The sequence below is a fragment of the Salvelinus alpinus genome, chromosome 8 (assembly GCF_045679555.1).
Source record: "Salvelinus alpinus chromosome 8, SLU_Salpinus.1, whole genome shotgun sequence".
Taxonomy (NCBI): Eukaryota; Metazoa; Chordata; class Actinopteri; order Salmoniformes; family Salmonidae; genus Salvelinus; species Salvelinus alpinus.
This window is the reverse complement of record NC_092093.1, coordinates 6,428,945-6,440,763: the sequence shown is the minus strand read 5'-3', so window position 1 is coordinate 6,440,763 and position 11,819 is coordinate 6,428,945. Positions and strand designations below refer to the sequence as shown.

The 11,819-nt window shown below is 49.8% G+C and overlaps 1 protein-coding gene across 1 annotated transcript in view; it reads right to left on the bottom strand.

Moving 5' to 3' along the window:
* The window catches only part of LOC139582468 (uncharacterized), a 37,941-nt gene extending 29,631 nt beyond the window's left edge, over positions 1–8,310 (bottom strand). Inside the window, exon 1 of the mRNA XM_071412502.1 lies at positions 8,014–8,310. The gene's annotated coding sequence lies outside the window, so the exon portion shown is untranslated. The remainder of the gene's footprint in view (positions 1–8,013) is intronic.
* Between the last annotated feature and the right edge of the window lie 3,509 nt (positions 8,311–11,819).

Here is an 11,819-nt window from a genome sequence, read left to right as displayed (position 1 = left end):
AGAGCAGAGAGGGCCAGGGGATCCTGAGCAGAGAGGGCCAGGTGATCCAGAGCAGAGAGGGCCAGGTGATCCTGAGCAGAGAGGGCCAGGTGAAACTGAGCAGAGAGGGCCAGGTGATCCAGAGCAGAGAGGTTCAGGTGATCCTGAGCAGAGAGGTCCAGGTGATCCAGAGCAGAGAGGACCAGGTGATCCAGAGCAGAGAGGGCCAGGTGATCCTGAGCAGAGAGGGCCAGGTGATCCAGAGCAGAGAGGGTCAGGTGATCCTGAGCAGAGAGGGCCAAGTGATCCAGAGCAGAGAGGGCCAGGTGATCCTGAGCAGAGAGGACCAGGTGATCCATGAGCAGAGAGGAGCCAGGTGATCCAGAGCAGAGAGGGCCAGGTGATCCTGAGCAGAGAGGGCCAGGTGATCCTGAGCAGAGAGGGCCAGGTGATCCAGAGCAGAGAGGACCAGGTGATCCAGAGCAGAGAGGACCAGGTGATCCAGAGCAGAGAGAGAAGGGCCAGGTGATCCTGAGCAGAGAGGGCCAGGTGATCCAGAGCAGAGAGGGTCAGGTGATCCTGAGCAGAGAGGGCCAAGTGATCCAGAGCAGAGAGGGCCAGGTGTATCCTGAGCAGAGAGGACCAGGTGATCCTGAGCAGAGAGGGCCAGGTGATCCAGAGCAGAGAGGGCCAGGTGATCCTGAGCAGAGAGGGCCAGGTGTCCAGAGCAGAGAGGGCCAGGTGATCCTGAGCAGAGAGGGCCAGGTGGTCCTGAGCAGAGAGGGCCAGGTGATCCTGAGCAGAGAGGGCCAGGTGATCCTGAACAGAGAGGGCCAGGTGATCCTGAGCAGAGAGGGCCAGGTGTCCAGAGCAGAGAGGGCCAGGTGATCCTGAGCAGAGAGGGCCAGGTGATCCTGAGCAGAGAGGGCCAGGTGATCCTGAGCAGAGAGGGCCAGGTGATCCAGAGCAGAGAGGGCCAGGTGATCCTGAGCAGAGAGGGCCAGGTGATCCAGAGCAGAGAGGGCCGGGTGATCCTGAGCAGAGAGGGCCAGGTGATCCAGAGCAGAGAGGGCCAGGTGATCCTGAGCAGAGAGGACCAGGTGATCCAGAGCAGAGAGGACCAGGTGATCCAGAGCAGAGAGGGCCAGGTGATCCTGAGCAGAGAGGGCCAGGTGATCCAGAGCAGAGAGGGTCAGGTGATCCTGAGCAGAGAGGGCCAAGTGATCCAGAGCAGAGAGGGCCAGGTGATCCTGAGCAGAGAGGACCAGGTGATCCAGAGCAGAGAGGACCAGGTGATCCAGAGCAGAGAGGGCCAGGGGTTCCTGAGCAGAGAGGGCCAGGTGATCCAGAGCAGAGAGGGCCAGGTGATCCTGAGCAGAGAGGGCCAGGTGATCCTGAACAGAGAGGGCCAGGTGATCCTGAACAGAGAGGGCCGGGTGATCCAGAGCAGAGAGGGCCAGGTGATCCTGAGCAGAGAGGACCAGGTGATCCTGAGCAGAGAGGGCCAGGTGATCCTGAGCAGAGAGGGCCAGGTGATCCTGAGCAGAGAGGGCCAGGTGATCCAGAGCAGAGAGGACCAGGTGATCCAGAGCAGAGAGGGCCAGGTGGTCCTGAGCAGAGAGGGCCAGGTGATCCAGAGCAGAGAGGGCCGGGTGATCCTGAGCAGAGAGGGCCAGGTGATCCAGAGCAGAGAGGGCCAGGTGATCCTGAGCAGAGAGGACCAGGTGATCCAGAGCAGAGAGGACCAGGTGATCCAGAGCAGAGAGGGCCAGGTGATCCTGAGCAGAGAGGGCCAGGTGATCCAGAGCAGAGAGGGTCAGGTGATCCTGAGCAGAGAAGGCCAAGTGATCCAGAGCAGAGAGGGCCAGGTGATCCTGAGCAGAGAGGACCAGGTGATCCAGAGCAGAGAGGACCAGGTGATCCAGAGCAGAGAGGGCCAGGGGATCCTGAGCAGAGAGGGCCAGGTGATCCAGAGCAGAGAGGGTCAGGTGATCCTGAGCAGAGAGGGCCAAGTGATCCAGAGCAGAGAGGGCCAGGTGATCCTGAGCAGAGAGGGCCAGGTGATCCTGAGCAGAGAGGGCCAGGTGATCCAGAGCAGAGAGGGCCAGGTGATCCTGAGCAGAGAGGACCAGGTGATCCAGAGCAGAGAGGACCAGGTGATCCAGAGCAGAGAGGGCCAGGTGATCCTGAGCAGAGAGGGCCAGGTGATCCAGAGCAGAGAGGGTCAGGTGATCCTGAGCAGAGAGGGCCAAGTGATCCAGAGCAGAGAGGGCCAGGTGATCCAGAGCAGAGAGGACCAGGTGATCCTGAGCAGAGAGGACCAGGTGATCCAGAGCAGAGAGGGCCAGGTGATCCTGAGCAGAGAGGGCCAGGTGATCCAAAGCAGAGAGGGTCAGGTGATCCTGAGCAGAGAGGGCCAAGTGATCCAGAGCAGAGAGGGCCAGGTGATCCTGAGCAGAGAGGGCCAGGTGATCCAGAGCAGAGAGGGCCAGGTGATCCTGAGCAGAGAGGGCCAGGTGGTCCTGAGCAGAGAGGGCCAGGTGATCCTGAGCAGAGAGGGCCAGGTGATCCTGAACAGAGAGGGCCAGGTGATCCTGAGCAGAGAGGGCCAGGTGATCCAGAGCAGAGAGGGCCAGGTGATCCTGAGCAGAGAGGGCCAGGTGATCCTGAGCAGAGAGGGCCAGGTGATCCTGAGCAGAGAGGGCCAGGTGATCCAGAGCAGAGAGGGCCAGGTGATCCTGAGCAGAGAGGGCCAGGTGATCCAGAGCAGAGAGGGCCGGGTGATCCTGAGCAGAGAGGGCCAGGTGATCCAGAGCAGAGAGGGCCAGGTGATCCTGAGCAGAGAGGACCAGGTGATCCAGAGCAGAGAGGGCCAGGTGATCCTGAGCAGAGAGGGCCAGGTGATCCAGAGCAGAGAGGGCCAGGTGATCCTGAGCAGAGAGGGCCAGGTGATCCAGAGCAGAGAGGGTCAGGTGATCCTGAGCAGAGAGGGCCAAGTGATCCAGAGCAGAGAGGGCCAGGTGATCCTGAGCAGAGAGGACCAGGTGATCCAGAGCAGAGAGGACCAGGTGATCCAGAGCAGAGAGGGCCAGGGGTTCCTGAGCAGAGAGGGCCAGGTGATCCAGAGCAGAGAGGGCCAGGTGATCCTGAGCAGAGAGGGCCAGGTGATCCTGAACAGAGAGGGCCAGGTGATCCTGAACAGAGAGGGCCAGGTGATCCTGAGCAGCAAATGTATGTTCTAGTTTGGGACAACGTTATTTTCCAACGGGCTGCTCAGTTCCGCAACTAGTTCCATGACCTTCCCAGGTTTGCAATTGTCTATCATCTCCCACCATATTCCTCATTTCTCAACCCCACTGAGGAGTTGTTGTCAGCATGGCTGTGGAAGGTGTATGATCGCAAACCCCATTTAAGGCCCTTCTCCAGGCCATGGAGGAGGCCTGTGGTGACATTCCAGCAGAGTCCTGTCAGGGGTTGATGCGTCATGCCAGAATATATTTCCCCCGCTGTCTGGCCAAGGAGAATATCGCCTCTGATGTTGATGAAAATCTGTGGCCGGACCAAAACAACAGACATGACTGATTTTGTTTTCGCAATGGAGTATTTGTTTCTTGACTTATGATTTTGATTTTGACAGTTACTTTATCTATTCCGTACAATTGATCGAATATAGAGTACAGTAGTACAAATAGGCCTATTTTTCTTCCTTTGAATATTCAAAAATATATTTACTGTATGTTTGCATTTTTACTCTGTGTGTGCTTACTGTATGCTGTTTGACATTGAGTCACGGTGAAATATAAAACTTACATTTATGCATTTGTGTTCCTTTCTTGTTTGAGTACACACATACAATATATAGTATAATAAATCAAATCAAATTGTATTTGTCACATGCGCCGAATACAACAGGTACAACACCTACAGTGAAATGCTTACTTACGAGCCCTTAACCAACAGTGCAGTTTTAAGAAAATACATTTAAAAAAGAAAGATATAAGAAAAACAAATAATTAAAGAGCAGCAGTAAATAACATTAGCGGGGCTATATACAGGGAGTACCGGTACAGAGTCAATGTGGAGGCTATATACAGGAAGTACCGGTACAGAGTCAATGTGGAGGCTATATACAGGGGGTACCGGTACAGAGTCAATGTGGAGGCTATATACAGGGGGTACCGGTACAGAGTCAATGTGGAGGCTATATACAGGAAGTACCGGTACAGAGTCAATGTGGAGGCTATATACAGGGGGTACCGGTACAGAGTCAATGTGGAGGCTATATACAGGGGGTACCGGTACAGAGTCAATGTGGAGGCTATATACAGGGGGTACCGGTACAGAGTCAATGTGGAGGCTATATACAGGGGGTACTGGTACAGAGTCAATGTGGAGGCTATATACAGGGGGTACCGGTACAGAGTCAATGTGGAGGCTATATACACGGGGTACCGGTACAGAGTCAATGTGGAGGCTATATTCAGGGGGTACCGGTACAGAGTCAATGTGGAGGCTATATACAGGGGGTACCGGTACAGAGTCAATGTGTCAATGTGCGGGAGCACTGGTGTTGAGGTAATTGTAGTAATTATGTACATACAGGTAGGGTTATTAAAGTGGCTATGCATAGATAATAACAGAGAGTAGCAGCAGCATGGGGGGGGTGCAAATAGTCTGGGTAGCCATTTGATTAGCTGTGCAGGAGTCTCGTGGCTTCTGTTTGGGGTATGTCCGTACAGCCACTGTGGGGATGATGTCCTCGATGCACTTATTGATAAAGCCAGTGACTGATGTGATGTACTCCTTAATGCCATCGGAAGAATTCCAGAACATATTCCAGTCTGTGATAGCAAAACAGTCCTGTAGTTTAGCATCTGCTTCATCTGACCACTTTTTTTGTAGACCGAGTCACTGGTGCTTCCTGCTTTAATTTTTGCTTGTAATTTTTTTCCCTCTGGTTGCACATTTAACATGCTGATAGAAATTCGGTAAAACTTATTTAAGTTTCCCTGCATTAAAGTCACCGGCCACTAGGAGCACCGCCTCTGGATGAGCGTTTGCTTATGGCGGAATACAGCTCATTTAGTGTGGCTTTAGTGCCAACCTCGCTCTGCAGTGGTATGTCGACAACTATGAAAAATACAGATGAAAACTCTCTAGGTAGATAGTGTGGTCTACAGTTTATCATGAGATAACCAACCTCATGCGAGCAAAACTTTGAGACTTCCTTAGATATCATGCACCAGCTGTTGTTTACATAAATGTATAGGCCCCGCCCTGTGTCTTACCAGAGGCTGCTGTTCTGTCCTGCCCATAGAGTGTATAACCCTCCAGCTGTATGTTCTTGATGTCGTCGTTCAGCCACGACTCGGTGAAACATAAGATATTACAGTTTTTAATGTCCCGTTGGTAGGATATATATGTGCTTTCAGTTGGTCCCATTTATTTTCCAGCGATTGAACATTAGCTAGCAGAATGGAGGGCAAGGGCAGATTAGCCACTCGTCCCCTGATCCTCGCAAGGCACCTGTCACGGCTCTCGTCGTAATGAGGATCGGACCAAAGCGCAGCGTGGTAAGTGTTCATGATTTTATTTGATCACAAAACACTCAAACAAAATAAACAAGAGGGGAAACAGAAACAGTTCTGTAAGGAGCATAAACTAAACAGAAAACAACTACCCACAAAACACAGGTGGGAAAAAGGCTGCTTAAGTATGATTCCCAATCAGAGACAACGATAGACAGCTGCCTCTGATTGGGAACCACACCCGGCCAAACACACAGAAATAGAAATAAAGAAACTAGAATGCCCACCCTAGTCACACCCTGGCCTACACAAAATAGAGAATAAAAGCCTCTCTCTGGCCAGGGCGTGACAGCACCCTAATCTTTTGCCTCGAAATCTAAGTTTCCTTCAACAGCGAATCAGGGGGATCGGGGCCTGGTCGGGTGTCCGTAGTATATCCCTCCCGTCCGACTCATTGAAGAAGAACTCCTTGTCCAATTTGAGATGAGTAATCCCAGTTCTGATGTCCAGAAGCTCTTTTCGGTCATAAGAGACGGTAGCAGCAACATTATGTACAAAACAAGTTACAAACAACGCAAAAAAAAACTAACAAAATAGCGTGATTGGTTGAGAGCCGATAAGACAACGGCATCATCATTTCAGTATAACAACAACATCTTAGTCTTTACACTGGTTCTGATAGTAGTGTTTGAATATGTCACTTTAGTGTGATCTTGGTTGTCACTAAGTTAGATTCATTTGATTTTGTATGTCGAGTTTCATTTTGAGCAGGGAGAACATGATTTTGATTGCTGTGTTTCTTTTTGCAAGATGTCTGTGGGGTTTGGGGGAAATTGGCTAACTTTTTTTTGTGTTTTGTGTTTAGAGTTTTGAGTACCTGAGAAGTAGTTTCAGCAGACGTGTGTTAACCGATTGGGAAAAACTGTAAGAGAAGGTTCCTGTTCTGCCTGTAAATCAGAGCGTTACAATAACATGGATCCTGTTCTGCCTGTAAAGCAGAGCATTCTAAGAACATGGTTCCTGTTTTGCCTGAAAAGCAGAGCATTCTAAGAACATGGTTCCTGTTCTGCCTGTAAAGCAGAGCATTCTAAGAACATGGTTCCTGTTCTGCCTGTAAAGCAGAGCATTCTAAGAACATGGTTCCTGTTTTGCCTGAAAAGCAGAGCATTCTAAGAACATGGTTCCTGTTCTGCCTGTAAAGCAGAGCATTCTAAGAACATGGTTCCTGTTCTGCCTGTAAAGCAGAGCATTCTAAGAACATGGTTCCTGTTCTGCCTGTAAATCAGAGCATTCTAAGAACATGGTTCCTGTTCTGCCTGAAAAGCAGAGCATTCTAAGAACATGGTTCCTGTTCTGCCTGTAAAGCAGAGCATTCTAAGCACATGGTTCCTGTTCTGCCTGTAAAGCAGACCATTCTAAGAACATGGTTCCTGTTCTGCCTGTAAATCAGAGCATTCTAAGAACATGGTTCCTGTTCTGCCTGTAAAGCAGAGCATTCTAAGAACATGGTTCCTGTTCTGCCTGTAAAGCAGAGCATTCTAAGAACATGGTTCCTGTTCTGCCTGTAAAGCAGAGCATTCTAAGAACATGGTTCCTGTTCTGCCTGTAAAGCAGAGCATTCTAAGAACATGGTTCCTGTTCTGCCTGTAAAGCAGAGCATTCTAAGAACATGTACCTTGGACTGCAGAGAGATTGAATTACAGAACGAGTTCAAACAGATCAGCGATTAAAAACATGAGATCGTCTGTTTTGTACTTTGTTCAAGCACTCAGCCCTCTCGTATAGCGTCCACCTGGATAGACCTCACCTGCAGCCAGAATGGCACCCTATTCCCTACATAGTGCACTGGTCAAAAGTAGTGCACTGCCATTTGTGACCCACACCTTGGTTGCACCTGAACAGAGAGACCCCGCCCCTCAACAGATGTAGGTGTACATCAGACAGAAACCTACGTGTCATTCAATCCAGGTAATGTTGCTATGACAACAAACTCTGTCTCTCTGGCAGCAGCCGTGTGTCTGGTTTCAGTCTGAAGAGACGAGAATGAGATGAGGCCCAGCAAGGTCACAGCTGATTGGCTGGCAAACACCAAGGTCACAGCTGATTGGCGGACAAACATCAAGGTCACAGCTGATTGTCTGACAAACAATTTGATCACCCTGTTGCAGGAGAACTTGAGTTTTAAAAAGTATCCTAAAGTTTGTAAATTCCTTTTTTTAAATGTCAAACTTGATTTGCCTTAAAGAGAAATATATCAACCCCTCCAAAAAAAATCCATTAATTATAATACATATAATAATTCACATGTCCTGTTGCTGCAGGATTATTTTGCTGCTGTGTGAAACTGGTTCAAATGATTATACGGCATCTGTAGGTTTTCCTGCTTTGTAGACTACAGTGAAATAAATAACCAGAAGAACTGAAACAAACAGAGAAACAAAGCAACTTCCCAGTTTAAATCAAGACCCTAGACTCAAATTAAATGAAAGGGAAAAATGAAACTCACCCAAGTCCTGTGATTTTTCACAGTTATAAACTTTCCACTTCCAGGTTTCACCGTCAAGTGAAATGATTTAAAAGGGATCTTGGGTGACCAAACACGGGCACAGAGCGCAAAACCCCCCTAACTTATTTTCCTTGCTTCATTCTTTCTACTCAAAGAAGAAAAAAACACACACACTTCCTCACACACACACTTAAAGGTTGGCTAGATAGCGTGGTCGGTCGCCGGTCTGTGTGTGTGCCCCTGTCTGGGTCTGGGAAAGGGAGGAGATGTTTGGAGAAAGAGCTGAAACTCAATGATTTCTTTCTATGCGGTGGAAAAGCCTAGTAATCTAGTTGCCATCTGATGGGGGGACAGGTGAGGCAGAATGAGAGAGGAGGAGGAAAGGGAGGGAGGAAAGGAGAGAGAGAGAGAGGGGGAAGGAGAGAGAGAAAGGGAGAGGGAGGGAGGGAGGGAGGGAGGGAGGGAGGGAGGGAGACAGGGAAGGAGAGAGAGAGGGAGGGAGGGAGAGCGCGAGATCGAGAGGGAGGGAGGGAGGGAGGGAAGTGAGGGAGAGGTGTGTTGGGAGAGAGAGAGAGATGTAGAAAGGGAAGGGGGAGGGAGAGGTGTATAGAAAGAGAGAGAGAGGGAGGGAGAGGGTGGGAGGGAGAGAGGGAGAGAGAGAGAGAGGGAGAGGGAGGGAGAGGTGTATCAGAGAGAGAGAGAGATTTATAAAGGGAGAGGGAGGGAGGGAGGGAGGGAGGGAGGGAGGGAGGGAGGGAGGGAGATTTAGAAAGGGAGAGGGAGGGAGGGAGGGAGGGAGGGAGGGAGGGAGGGAGGGAGGGAGGGAGGGAGGGAGGGAGGGAGGGGTGTTTTGGGAGAGAGATTTAGAAAGGGAAGGGGGAAACCCTTGTTATGACACAGCCAGCTGGATATCGATTCCCCATACCTTAGTGAGGTAGGCATGTGAAAATAATTAGAGAGGACTGGATTATGTGAAAAAGAGGTCTTATTATTAGTGTATTTATATTTTAAAGTAATAATAAAAGCCATTTACACCTGACAATTATATGGAAACTGGCCTGTGAGACGGAGGTACACGTTGTATAGGAAAGACAGCCGTCTGTGCAATGTCTTTTTAGAGAGAAGAGAGGAACACAGTTAAGTGAGAAGGCAGCATAGTTTTGAAGCAGGCTGTGGTTTTATAATATCTTTATAGAAAATCACAAGATAAAAATATACACTTTCAAAGAAGACCCATTTGTATCTATCCAGGAAAAGCAGGATAATGTGGGATAATTGCTGCCATTTTGGGGAAATGTATTCTTTGGAACATTATCTACCGGAGAGGAATGAAAGGGTGGAGGAGTGGAGGGATGGAGGGGTGGAGGAGTGGAGGGGTGTAGGGATGGATGGGTGGAGGGGTGGAGGAATGGAGGGGTGGAGGGGTGGAGGGGTGGAGGAGTGGAGGAGTAGAGGGGTGGAGGAATGGAGGAGTAGAGGGGTGGAGGAATGGAGGGGTGGAGGAGTGGAGGGGTGGAGGGGTGGAGGGGTGGAGGAGTGGAGGAATGGAGGAGTAGAGGGGTGGAGGAGTAGAGGGGTGGAGGAATGGAGGAGTAGAGGGGTGGAGGAGTGGAGGGATGGAGGGAGGAGGAGTGGAGGAGTGGAGGGGTGGAGGAGTGGAGGGGTGGAGGGGTAGAGGAGTGGAGGGATGGAGGGATGGAGGAGTGGAGGGATGGAGGGATGGAGAGGTGGAGGAGTGGAGGGGTGGAGGAGTGGAGGAATGGAGGAGTGGAGGAATGGAGGAACGGAGGGGTGGAGGAGTGGAGGAGTGGAGGGATGGAGGAGGGAACGAGTGGAGGGGTGGAGGAGTAGAGGGGTGGAGGAGTGGAGGGGTGGAGGGGTGGAGGGATGGAGGGATGGAGGGGTGGAGGAGTAGAGGGGTGGAGGAGTGGAGGGATGGAGGAGTGGAGGAGTGGAGGAATGGAGGGGTGGAGGGGTGGAGGAGTGGAGGGATGGAGGAGTGGAGGGATGGAGGGATGGAGGAGTGGAGGAGTGGAGGGGTGGAGGAGTGGAGGGGTGGAGGGGTAGAGGAGTGGAGGGATGGAGGGATGGAGGGATGGAGAGGTGGAGGAGTGGAGGGGTGGAGGAGAGGAGGAATGGAGGAGTGGAGGAGTGGAGGAATGGAGGAACGGAAGGGTGGAGGAGTGGAGGAATGGAGGGATGGAGGAGGGAACGAGTGGAGGAGTGGAGGGATGGAGGAGTGGAGGAATGGAGGAGTGGAGGAATGGAGGGATGGAGGAGCGGAGGAGTGGAGGGATGGAGGGATGGAGGTGTGGAGGAGTGGAGGGGTGGAGGAGAGGAGGGGTGGAGGGGTAGAGGAGTGGAGGGGTGGAGGAGTGGAGGAGTGGAGGGATAGTGTATTTGAGGTTTAAAAAGGCTTCCGAAGTTTCTAATTTCCACTTGATTTTCCTTTGCAAAAAAGTATCACCCCCTTCAAAAATGTCCAATAATTATAATCCACATAATAATTCACATTTCCTGTTGCTGCAGGATTCATTACCTGCTGTAGAATACTGGCTCAAATGAAGATCCGACATTTGTGTTATACGTCTTTCTCTGAGACCAGGTTACTTGTTGGGTCTTAACAACAACGGAAGAATTACGGGGATAATTTACGGTGGCTGTTAGGAGAACTAACGACATAGATTAGGAGAATTTACGTAGCAGGTTAGGTGAATAGGGTTAAGGTTAGAATAAGGATTAGGGGAAGGGTTCAATTCTACAGTTGTCCCCGATGCGACTCGAGTAACCTTTGGATTGCTATGGTTACGGACTACTTCCACCCATCTTCCACGACCAACCTCCCTCTTTTTGTTTCTGTCTAAAGTGAATAGACATTAGTAGATAGCATACGTCCAGCCCATACATCTTGGAGGTTCTCATGAATACGTAAAGTATGTTCCGTACGGCTCTGAGGCCAGGCTGAAACACAACCTCCCCCTCCATTAGGTACACGAGGACCAGATGGGATATGTCAGGTCTGACAGTGGAACGAGCCCTGAGCCATGTTTAGTCTACATCTCTACAGCAAGGTGAGAGCAAGGTGAGCAAGAGCAAGGTGCTTCATCACACACACACACACACACACTACATCACACAGGACCAGGAAGGAACCGGCATATACAGTCGAGTGTCATTTTTTCATCTTATTAATAGTGTCATACAGTTGGCAATGAAAACACATCTCCATTGGAAATATGTTTTATTAATGCAGCCGAAGATATGGTAGGAGAGGTTGAGACATCCTCTTGCTGGCGATAGGAAGGAGCTGCATAGAAACGGACTGATCTCCATCAACTCCATTCTATTCATTCTACAATGGAATTTGAAACTTGACATTACATTAGTCTTTCAAAAATAATTCACCTTGCACTATATTGGGAGGACAATAGTGTATCTTACTTTCAAAGGCAATCATAGATATGGCAGTGTTATTATGAAAACAGAAGTGCATAAACACAATATCTATACAATAGTGTATTTATATCATAGTGTATCTATACCATAGAGGTTCTATATCATAGTGTATCTATACCATAGAGGTTCTATATCATAGTGTATCTATATCATTGTGTATCTATACCATAGTGTATCTATATCATAGTGTATCTATACCATAGTGTATCTATACCATAGAGGTTCTATATCATAGTGTATCTATATCATAGTGTATCTATACCATAGTGTATCTATATCATAGTGTATCTATACCATAGTGTTTAGTGTATCTATATCATAGTGTATCTATACCATAGTGTTTAGTGTAT